The sequence below is a fragment of the Schistocerca nitens genome, chromosome 4 (assembly GCF_023898315.1).
Source record: "Schistocerca nitens isolate TAMUIC-IGC-003100 chromosome 4, iqSchNite1.1, whole genome shotgun sequence".
Taxonomy (NCBI): domain Eukaryota; kingdom Metazoa; phylum Arthropoda; class Insecta; order Orthoptera; family Acrididae; genus Schistocerca; species Schistocerca nitens.
The window spans coordinates 489,568,253-489,581,269 of record NC_064617.1 but is presented as its reverse complement, the minus strand read 5'-3'; positions in this window follow the sequence as shown (position 1 = coordinate 489,581,269).

Below are 13,017 nucleotides of genomic sequence, written 5' to 3'. Positions count from 1 at the left end.
CGCAGGTTTGAATCCTGCTTCGGGCATGGATGTGTGTGATGTCCTTAGGTTAGTTAGGTTTAAGTAGTTCTACGTCTAGCGGACTGATGACCTCATATGTTAAGTACCATAGCGCTTAGAGCCATTTTATACAGACATAGACGAAATCTAAGCACTGATGCTGGGGAAAAATGTGAATTATTGAAGACTGAAAAACAACCAGTCTGTGTTTTTGTTCTGCTTAAATTTATTTCAAATTGGATTTCTGAGTGTTGGGCCATCACAAAAGGGTGTGTAGGTAACCAAAGACTAGAAACAAAAGATACTACGCTCTCTAGTCAAATAAATGTGACCACATGTCAAGAACATGAATAACCACCTTTTGCAGCGTGGACAGCAACTAGCCGTGCAAAAAGAGAGCCAATTACGTCGTTGTTGATAGTGACAGGGATGCGGAGTCATGCCGACGCTAGTGCCGTGGCTAGCTGCGCTAATTTACTCGGTTGAGGTTCCGTAGTGCGAATAGCCCGATCAAAATGGTCCCACAGATCCTCGACTGGGTTCAAATACGGGAAGTTTGGTGGTCAGGGGAGTACGGCAAACTCACCCTGGTGCTCTTCGAACCACGCACGTACACTACGAGCTACGTGCCACGTTGCATTGTCCTGCTGGTAGATGCCATCGTGCAGAGGAAGAACAGACTGCATTTGCGGGTGGACATGGTCCTCAAGGATAAATTCATACTTGCGTTGATCCGTTGTGCCTTCCAGAATAACGAGATCAACCAGGGAATGCCACGAAAAAGTTTACCAAATCATAACGCTCCCTCCTCCGGCAGGGACCCTTCGTAAGCTTGTTGCAGGGTGTTTCCTTTCAGACATTTCACTCAGTACACGGCAACGGTCACCTGTCCGAAGGAAGACAAAACATGATTCATCTTAAAAGGCGGTCTGCCGCCACTCAGTGGACGTCCAGTTGCGGATTGGCGTGCAAATTCCGGTCTCCGTCGCCGACGCATGGGTCAGGCATCAGGCGCCTGCTTAGGAGGCGCATACACAGCAACGTACGCCGAACGGTTGTTGACTGTTGAGGACACCGTTGGCAGCACCTTCGCTCACCTGGGCGGTCACTTGCTGAACAATTGCATGTCTATTCGCAGATCTCCGCAGCCGTCGCTCACCACTATCATCTATGGCCTGTGGTGCACCGCAGTTGCCTCGGAGTCGGTTTTGGATAGCGCCATTTTGCAGAGATAAAAACATGTCGTGATGTTAAAAAGCAATCATTGTAAAACTATGACCAAGTTGTGGTAAAACTTCATACTGGACATTTGATAAAATAACTGTTTAACGTATGATAATCCAGTAATACGAGTAGATCCAAATGTAGTTGAAATTTGCTGTTTTTGTACTATTGTATAATTGACGTGAGTAACAGTGTTCAAGACGTTGTAACTCACCGAATGAGGTTATTGGAAGTTTCATGAAGAGCACAAATTAACAGTTAATCCTTCCGAGAAGTAACAAATGGTTACTGGAGTAACTTAAATAATTTCTTGTGAACAGGAGAATTATTGTGTCAAAATAGTGAACCCAGCATGAACTGTGTTGCATATGACTTCTTGTAAGGTCAGTATCTAATAATAATAATTGCCTAGGGCTCAATCACCGCTTCGGCTATTTGCGCGTCCTGTATCTATCAAATTAACCCAACCAGGGTCCTACTGTTTAATGTAGAATCAGAACCACATGGCATTCCTGGCGACCTTTCACATAGTTGACAGGTGAAATATTAGAAGAATAGTGAAAACTTCCGTGATTCGGCCGGGAATCGACCTCACGACACTTCGGTTCCGCAGCAGGCCCGACCGGCATCCACATACAACGGTTATAAATCAGCTTGCATCTATGAACAGCTTGACTACTATTAGAAATGTAGTATTTCACTGTCGCATGTTAATGGAAACCGAAATCAAACTGATAAAGTACAATTTGATTAGTATCAAGCCTCATTTTCTATTATGGATGTAAAGGTAAAAAAAAATATCATTCCTAATCTTATCAAATGATACTTCACTCTCACTGAATACGTTTTAGAGACAGTGCTACCAAATCCGATATCTGAATGCATCTCTGATATACGCTCCTAAAGCTGGTTGACTCATTTGCAATTCAAAACTGTATGCTCCTACACATAAGTTAAATTCACCCCGAGATTCCATCTTCTTTCATATAGACGATACGGTAATCGTAAGGATATTTTTAAAACACCCAGTGCAGTAACTTACCAAATCGTAACCCATATTAAAGAATAATAAACCTAAATGACGCAGTTAGCAGAAACTTCGGTGCATTTAACATTTTCAGGTAAGACGACAGACTACGTAAGAGACTCTTTGTGCCGATTTTTTCAGTAATAAAAAGAAATATAAATTTTCGTTCAAAAAACAAAAGAGGTGATAATATTCTTAATGAGATAACCGAATTAAAAAAAACTCAAGATTCGTCAGTAGTCTTAAGTCATTATTAATGCAATAGATATAAGATGTGCCAGTGTGAAACAAAGGTCTACCAGACTGTCATTATCGTGAATATCTCCGTAAAATCCGATAGTCGATACTCATCCACACGCTGTCAGGCCACCATATTCTATTAGGTTTACCGTGTTTATATGCACGTAGAAAGGAATTTGTGCAGTGAGTTACGTCAAAACCAGTGACAACATAAATAGTGCAATAGTGTAATGCCACACATCAGCTCCGCCAGTGTACCGAGGATGAAAAACGCAGCTTTGGGACGCCAAAATCGTAAGTGAACTAATGTCATACAAAAAAAGTGTATCACACGATGTTCGCATCGTAATAACTGACGCAAAACTATCTGCATCTGCCATAGGTTGGGGTGCGGTCGTAATAAACAGCGAGACACAACTCAACACCAGCAGAAGACATCACCTCTTTAAATAACTATTTTCTGTGTGCATAAAGAGCTGAAGAGTGGCAGAACATGCTCGGCAAGCATTGCAATATGTTAAATTAAACACAAAACAAATAAAAGTAACTGCTAGCATAAAATAGAAATACATAATAAAAAGGTTATTTATTCAGTAAGTTTTATGCTCATTGAGTGAAATTTACATACCACCATTCAGAACCCAGTCATTAGAAATTCGAGCGACTTCATAGGCACTACGTCAGTGTAGTTTAGCTATCTGAATCACGGAGTTTATTTGAGGATGCAGTTCCCGACATTCAGAAACGGTCGCCGTAGTTAAACTTCTGCTGCAGGCGCGCATCCAAGAGGGATGATGAGTCGTGGGGCTGGTCACAAGTCGGTGCTGATCACATGTGTGCACCTATCACATATCTGTGCTGATCACCTGTTTTGGCTATCACGTTCTTCTCCAGTGCCGTCGTACGCTCATGAAATACTAAATATTTTAAGGGAGCCCTAAAATAAACAAAACCTCATTTTATGTATATTTTTTAATTATAATCATTTTTAAAAAAAGCATAAAAAAGTAAGTACCGTGCATTACACACGAATAACTCTTACAAAAATATGCGTCTCTGTAGTTGACCGGTGTAGGTTCTACTTGGAGCGCCGAACAGACCAGACGAATTTACTCACCCGCTCCGCCACAGCGTTTTGAGTCCTAGCAGTAGCCGACCGGGCTGGCCGAGCGGTTATAGGCGCTACAGTCTGGAACCGCGCGAGTGCTACGGTTGCAGGTTCGAATCCTGCCTCGGGCATGGGTGTAAGTGATGTCCTTAGCTTAGTTAGGTTTAAGAAGTTCTAAGTTCTAGGGGACTGATGACCTTAGAGGTTAAGTCCCATAGTGCTCAGAGCCATTTGAACCTAGCAGTAGCAGCTCGTTGTTTACGTGGCGTATTGTGACTTCTGTCAGCGGTTATTCGCCGTTTTGTCATCTTTTATGTCAATTTGAGTGTTTTTTAAGCGGTTCAGACCGCTTCGTTGACAACATGTTGCCCAAGTTGATCCCACGTAAAGGTACTGTTGATTTCACTTTTGATGAATCTACCCATAACGTGCAGCCAAACTTCCTTGAAATTCTTAATTGGATACTGGAAACGTTTGGTATTAATTCTGATCTGGTTTACACCATATATTTTGATTCTGGGCTTTATGTCTTCTTTGTAAAATTCGTGCACCCCTTCCAAGAAGACGGTTGTTACTTAAAGACGACAGTCATGTTTCTTTCCGTCATAGAGATGGGTCAGTTAGTGTTGTTCTCCAATAACAGTGCTGATGTTGGATATACCAATGTACGGGTTTTCAACTTACCAAATGGCTCTGATCACCATGGGACTTAACATCTATGGTCATCAGTCCCCTAGAACTTAGAACTACTTTAACCTATCTAACCTAAGGACATCACACAACACCCAGTCATTTCAACTTACCGCCGGAAGAAGATGATCAATATTTCAAGGACATGTTGTTTAAATTTGCTGATATTAAGGACATTTGCAGTGAACGCTGGTCGAGTCAACACCGCCTTCAATGCTACAGTGATATACGTTCCCACGCGATGTCCATTAACATCCCCTCGTACTTTCAGATTTGTTGTTATCGGGCCCATGTCACTTATAGTGGACGCGTTGGAACATGATTCTTAGATAATGAGAGTGGTTATTAACGATTCAGTTGTCCGAAGCGCGTTTTTGCTCTCAAATAATCTCTTCAATAGTGACATAAATTGACGGTATCTGATCTCGTCCCGCCTGGTGCTGATTCTAGTGGCAATCCACAGTTCTGTTTGAGTTTATCCGCTGGTAATTTTCCACCGTAAAATCGAAGTCAAATTCTGTGCAGTCTGGTCTCCGCGCCGAAGCTCAAGTGCTGCAACATTATCGACGTCGTACCCAGGATGTAGAAGTTTATGGTGTGGACTACCCCGTGTTTCCCTATCCAGCATCAAGTGTCTCTCTTGGTGATACAAACTGCATAGTGGCCTTAAGTCTTTCTTTGGAGGCTGTGGCGGCGGTCGACTCGGGCGTTCGTTGAGCCTCTAGCGTGGATCTCACGGAGTCGCGTCAGGGATTTGGTGTGTCTGATCCGCCCCCCCCCCCCACCTCCAAATGCCCTCCCTCCCTCCTCCCTCCCTATAAAGCGGTCTGACGATCAGAGACGCCTCTCTGTCTCCGTATAGACAGCCATCGACGGCGCTTCGATTACGCAACCATCGTAGCTTCCACCGTTGAGTCTCGTACTTCAGGACTAGCCCCAGGTTGTTTGTCTTTTTGCCTGCTGCACTTGTTATTCTATCCCTGCCTGTCATGCCGGATGATCGCCACGCGAAGCGGGTTACTTTTCCTTGTCCAGCGCGGGCAGATTGAGATTTTGTGCTTAATCCCCCTATACTTCACCTGTTGAGGCGATTTTGTCTCCTGGCCGGTGTGCAGAGCGTATTCAACCGGATCGCTCTGTCCCGCGAAAGAAATCACGGGTTTTGCAGGGCGGGGAGCTAGTCCCCCTCCCCCGGACTCGTCCGTATCCGCGGCAGTGGATTGACGGTCGGGATGTGGCATAGACAGACTATACTTTTGTCCCACTTTGGTAGATGACTCAGCCGTACATCCTTGTATTTTGAATGTCAGCCACACTGAATCTGAGTTACGTCTCGCCGCTCTCCATTACTTTATTTATGATTCTAGTGCAGGCATAATATTATTATAGGAAGTATTGTTTACCACCTTTTCTTTCCCCAGGTTTAAGACCTATTTTAAAGTAGCGCATGAAGATTCTACAGGTCTGCTTATTTTATCATGAAGGGATTCCCATTCACTAACACTGAAGTTCTCAATACTGTCCGCGGGACTGGTTATTGTACATTGACCTTACCCTGCTTGTGTTTCATGCACCATCTGGCACGGGTCAAACGGTAACTCGCTCGAGGTTTTACAGAGAGGAGGTCCCATACCTTTTGCGCAAGAATGCTAAGAACTTTCTGCTGGGCGGTGACTTCAACCGCATGTTGCGTCTCATTGACAAGTCCCCTCATTTTAATTTTAGTCGTGATCTCCATGAGTTAGTACGTACGATGCGTTTAAGGATGTCTACTAACAAAAATTTCTAACGTTGGTGAAATTTACGTGTTTTATTTATTTATTTATTTTTTCTGCGGCGTCTAGTAGCAGACTACGCAGATTTTATTTGTCCGATGTTTTGTGTCATCAGATTCTTACAGCAGATTAATTTCTGCTCCCAACAACCCATGACTACTGTCGTGCTCAGTGGATGTTCAGCGTTTCCCATCTTGGTGATGATCCTTTGATACCATGATTGGTGCTGAGTGGAGTTCTGCCTCCGGTCCATAGAGCGTTCCGCGTCGTTATTGGGATGGTGATCTGCATGTGCAAAGATGCGAATCCGTAAAAAGCTGATACGTTATTATGCTGTAAGGGCGAGAGTCTTTCGGAACACTTCTAAGTCTTATTATTCATTCTGAAACGTCCCCTTAGAAAATTTAATGAATTACTGTGCTCATAAACCTCTTACATTCTTTGATTTTCAAACAGCTGAGCAGAACTGAACGAACTCAGACATATCGCTCTTTACCTATTCTGATCAACACTAAACTGACACACAATATTTTTAGCGCAACGCAGTCTGACTTTCAATAATCCCTACAAAAGAATGGCCCTGACTAACATTAACGTCTACCTTTCACAAACCACTTACCTCACAAAAATCTTCGTTACTCGAACTACTGCAATACAGCGAGCGCCAATACTGCCAGCTAAATAAAAGATTCTAACTACTGAAGGCACTAACTACTGATAGGCATAGTTAGCAAATGAAAGATTTTGATACAGAACAAACAATGTATTTACCTTAATAGTGTTCAAAAGTCATTATATATATATATATATATATATATATATATATATATATATATATATATATATATATATATATACTCCTGGAAATTGAAATAAGAACACCGTGAATTCATTGTCCCAGGAAGGGGAAACTTTATTGACACATTCCTGGGGTCAGATACATCACATGATCACACTGACAGAACCACAGGCACATAGACACAGGCAACAGAGCATGCACAATGTCGGCACTAGTACAGTGTATATCCACCTTTCGCAGCAATGCAGGCTGCTATTCTCCCATGGAGACGATCGTAGAGATGCTGGATGTAGTCCTGTGGAACGGCATGCCATGCCATTTCCACCTGGCGCCTCAGTTGGACCAGCGTTCGTGCTGGACGTGCAGACCGCGTGAGACGACGCTTCATCCAGTCCCAAACATGCTCAATGGGGGACAGATCCGGAGATCTTGCTGGCCAGGGTAGTTGACTTACACCTTCTAAGGCACGTTGGGTGGCACGGGATACATGCGGACGTGCATTGTCCTGTTGGAACAGCAAGTTCCCTTGCCGGTCTAGGAATGGTAGAACGATGGGTTCGATGACGGTTTGGATGTACCGTGCACTATTCAGTGTCCCCTCGACGATCACCAGTGGTGTATGGCCAGTGTAGGAGATCGCTCCCCACACCATGATGCCGGGTGTTGGCCCTGTGTGCCTCGGTCGTATGCAGTCCTGATTGTGGCGCTCACCTGCACGGCGCCAAACACGCATACGACCATCATTGGCACCAAGGCAGAAGCGACTCTCATCGCTGAAGACGACACATCTCCATTCGTCCCTCCATTCACGCCTGTCGCGACACCACTGGAGGCGGGCTGCACGATGTTGGGGCGTGAGCGGAAGACGGCCTAACGGTGTGCGGGACCGTAGCCCAGCTTCATGGAGACGGTTGCGAATGGTCCTCGCCGATACCCCAGGAGCAACAGTGTCCCTAATTTGCTGGGAAGTGGCGGTGCGGTCCCCTACGGCACTGCGTAGGATCCTACGGTCTTGGCGTGCATCCGTGCGTCGCTGCGGTCCGGTCCCAGGTCGACGGGCACGTGCACCTTCCGCCGACCACTGGCGACAACATCGATGTACTGTGGAGACCTCACGCCCCACGTGTTGAGCAATTCGGCGGTACGTCCACCCGGCCTCCCGCATGCCCACTATACGCCCTCGCTCAAAGTCCGTCAACTGCACATACGGTTCACGTCCACGCTGTCGCGGCATGCTACCAGTGTTAAAGACTGCGACGGAGCTCCGTATTCCATGGCAAACTGGCTGACACTGACGGCGGCGGTGCACAAATGCTGCGCAGCTAGCGCCATTCGACGGCCAACACCGCGGTTCCTGGTGTGTCCGCTGTGCCGTGCGTGTGATCATTGCTTGTACAGCCCTCTCGCAGTGTCCGGAGCAAGTATGGTGGGTCTGACACACCGGTGTCAATGTGTTCTTTTTTCCATTTCCAGGAGTATATATATATATATATATACACTCCTGGAAATTGAAATAAGAACACCGTGAATTCAATGTCCCAGGAAGGGGAAACTTTATTGACACATTCCTGGGGTCAGATACATCACATGATCACACTGACAGAACCACAGGCACATAGACACAGGCAACAGAGCATGCACAATGTCGGCACTAGTACAGTGTATATCCACCTTTCGCAGCAATGCAGGCTGCTATTCTCCCATGGAGACGATCGTAGAGATGCTGGATGTAGTCCTGTGGAACGGCTTGCCATGCCATTTCCACCTGGCGCCTCAGTTGGACCAGCGTTCGTGCTGGACTTGCAGACCGCGTGAGACGACGCTTCATCCAGTCCCAAACATGCTCAATGGGGGACAGATCCGGAGATCTTGCTGGCCAGGGTAGTTGACTTACACCTTCTAGAGCACGTTGGGTGGCACGGGATACATGCGGACGTGCATTGTCCTGTTGGAACAGCAAGTTCCCTTGCCGGTCTAGGAATGGTAGAACGATGGGTTCGATGACGGTTTGGATGTACCGTGCACTACTCAGTGTCCCCTCGACGATCACCAGTGGTGTACGGCCAGTGTAGGAGATCGCTCCCCACACCATGATGCCGGGTGTTGGCCCTGTGTGCCTCGGTCGTATGCAGTCCTGATTGTGGCGCTCACCTGCACGGCGCCAAACACGCATACGACCATCATTGGCACCAAGGCAGAAGCGACTCTCATCGCTGAAGACGACACGTCTCCATTCGTCCCTCCATTCACGCCTGTCGCGACACCACTGGAGGCGGGCTGCACGATGTTGGGGCGTGAGCGGAAGACGGCCTAACGGTGTGCGGGACCGTAGCCCAGCTTCATGGAGACGGTTGCGAATGGTCCTCGCCGATACCCCAGGAGCAACAGTGTCCCTAATTTGCTGGGAAGTGGCGGTGCGGTCCCCTACAGCACTGCGTAGGATCCTACGGTCTTGGCGTGCATCCGTGCGTCGCTGCGGTCCGGTCCCAGGTCGACGGGCACGTGCACCTTCCGCCGACCACTGGCGACAACATCGATGTACTGTGGAGACCTCACGCCCCACGTGTTGAGCAATTCGGCGGTACGTCCACCCGGCCTCCCGCATGCCCACTATACGCCCTCGCTCAAAGTCCGTCAACTGCACATACGGTTCACGTCCACGCTGTCGGGGCATGCTACCAGTGTTAAAGACTGCGATGGAGCTCCGTATGCCACGGCAAACTGGCTGACACTGACGGCGGCGGTGCACAAATGCTGCGCAGCTAGCGCCATTCGACGGCCAACACCGCGGTTCCTGGTGTGTCCGCTGTGCCGTGCGTGTGATCATTGCTTGTACAGCCCTCTCGCAGTGTCCGGAGCAAGTATGGTGGGTCTGACACACCGATGTCAATGTGTTCTTTTTTCCATTTCCAGGAGTATATATATATAGCAGTTCATGGCATCCAGTCTTACAAATTTACTGTCTCTGATAGACACACGTGCAAATTATCCGCTCTCAAAACTCCGCCATCTCTCTACCTACATCCACCACTGCTGGCGGCTCACCTCCAACTGCGCAACGCTACGCGCTGTTAACAGCCAACTGCCTGACACTACAATAGCATTTACTCCAACAATGCAAACCAACCACAGCCTTCACACAGTACAGTCAGTGATTTTCATATGGAGAGCTACGTGGCGCTGCCAACATAAAAAACCTAAACAGGTTACTTACACTTCTTCGCGAACTATACGCACGAGCAGGTGAAGCTCCTATGAGGATCGCTGACGTTCTGTGGACAAGGCTCAGTTGATGCTGATTAAGGAGCAACCGAGGCAAAGGTTGAGGGTGAAGTCTAAACCACGTTCTCTCGTTAACAATTAACTGAAATCCTTGTGGCATCTTATTTATGCGCTGATCAACAGCATGTACGAATTTTACTAAATGCATTACACTGTGCGGTCTGTGATAATGATATTTATTCTGCTACCGGTTTTGGTCTCAAACCGTCCTCAATGGCAGCTGTAGAACATACGAAAGTGGCCAGTGTGACAAAGCAAAACGAAATAAGATCGAAACAGGAAAAATAGTTGAATCAATAGAAATACAAAAATTGTTGCAAATTTATCACATGTCATACATGCTTTGACATACGTTACTTCTGAAAAGCATAATTGCCAATAAAAATGAAAAACCGTAGCAAGATTACAGTACGATGGATCACTGACAGAAGGGTAACATGTGATGTTGTAATGTTGCCACGATTTTTCATTTTTATTGGCAATTATGGTTTTCAGTAGTAATGTATGTCAAAGCATGTATGATTTGTGATAAATCTGCGACAATTTTTGTGAGTATTTCTATTGAGTCAACTGTTTTTTCTGTTTCGATCTTATTTCGTTTTGCTTTGTCACATTGTCTACTTTTGTATGTTGTACAGCTGCCGTTGAAGATGGTTTTAGACCAAAACCGGTAGCAGAATAAATTTCATTACCACAGGCAGCACAATGTAATGCATTTAGTAAGAGATGTCAAAAATGGAAATAAAATTCTTTCGGAAGGTCATCCTAACCAGGAGATTTATGGGAGGGTGAATTAGCAAAAAAATCAAACACTTAGTCCTCTCGAAAATCCACTAAAAATTCAACATTCTGCTGAGGCGTAATCATCTCACAGAGGGTCGCAAAACTAGCATCGGAAGGAGGGCCCACGGTGTCATCCGTTGCATACAACTGTGCATAGCAATGCTGTAAAATATGTCTCACCTCACCTTGAGTTGTCAATTGAAGATCATCATGTGCGGTGAGGGAGGTAATACGAGAGCGACGACGACAGGTGCGATAGCGAAACAGGTGCTGTGGGTTCTGCTTTTACTTCAATTCCAAACGAAATTTTGCGAGGGAGGGCTGTGTCTGTGAGCTTCAATGGGGGAACAATTGACCTCATTGACAAGAATCATGATCATTTAACAGCAGCTGATTTTCGTCCGCTAACGCTACTCAATTTCGACTGTTGCACGGACTGTGTAAGCAGATTGTCCTTATTGTTTGATTGGTAAGCATCGATATTGTCCCACACGCCGTACAATTTTGACTCTGGTGACAGAATACAGGGATGTTATTTTGGTGGCGGCTGTTGCATGTATTCAATACGCTTTTGCCATATTAAATTTTTATAAGGCATTTGATCGTGCTATCCATAAATATATATTCTTTTTTTCTTTTCTCAGCGTTGGTTGTATTGTTATATGGCATTTGAGGGATAGTGTGGTGAAGGGAAACGGTGTATATGCATGGGCTTTTGAAAAAAAAAAATGGATGCACCAGTTACCGTCAAATAAAGAAACGTGGCCAGCAAAAAAATGGTAAAGCGCTTACCTGAAAACCGAGAGGTTGAAAAAGAAAGTGATAAACGTCACATTCTGAGGACACGAATTCGCCAGTTCGTATCCTCTTCTTCCATTTTTTATTTTATTTTTTTTAAAATTGCATTTCAGCTGTCTATTAAAGTTGTTCAGTGATCTGATGGAATCTCAAAGACAATTTACTTCACAAATTAAGAAAAAAGATAAATCAGAGCAGCTAATGCCACGCTGTGGGCCCTTGTTCGATTCACAGACGCTTCTGAAATTTTGTCCGTTCGTAGGCTGGGTGTTGTGTTGTCCTCGTTATCTTTCCATTATCATCGACGCGCAAGTCGCTGAAGCGGCGTCAACTAAAAAGACTTGCACTACGCGGCTGAACAACCTCAGACGGTGTCTCCTGGCCAATAATATTGTCGCCGGTTAATGGAAGGCATGAAGTTTTTTTTATTTTTTTTTATTTTTACTGTTGATCAACTGTTTAATGTCAAGTTTGATAGGAGAGAGTTGAAGACGCATGACAGGTTCAGCGTCCAGTCTATTTCGGTTTTTTGTGTTTGTAGCTTCATACGCTGAGGATGTGGGAATGTGAGAAGAACAGTCAGGGCCTGTGCAGCAGGTTGTGCACCGCTGGTAAAATTGTTTTATCAGAACACCGGCAATAGCAGCACTGCATTACAGGACTGTCGCCAACAGCACCAACTGCGAAGAGGCCCCATGTCAATAAATAAGCTAAAGAACATGGTCAAGAAATTTGAAGCAATGGGTGAATTAGCTATTACAGCAGCGTGGAGCCGGTCCATTCCCATGGCAGCACTTGATGAAGTTGCTGTGGTTATAGCTGACCATGCAGCACATACTGCAAATTCTGCAGTCAGTGCTCGATCTTTGTCACGGGAATTGTCTCTCACCTGGACTGTTGAAGGGGTTTCGGCACATTTTACGCTGGTGTCACTACAAGCTACAGAATGTGCACGAAATGAACCCCAAGATAGGCTACAACGCCGTGACTTGCCCTTCTTATTTTGGCATGCATGGAAATGGGTGACATGTGACTGGTGAATACTCTTTGGACAGACGAGGCAAATTTTACTTTGTATGGTGCCATGAATGCAAGAACTGTCACATATGGGTACTATTCCGCCACATGTTGTGCAGCAATATCCGCTGCACTCAGCTTATTGTATGTACTGTGTGATGTGGTTTCACAAGCTCCTCCGTTTTTCTTCGAGGAGATGACACCTCGCGGGCCTTTTACTTGTACAGTGACATCTGCACATTATAATCACCTTCATGTGCAACATGTGATTCCA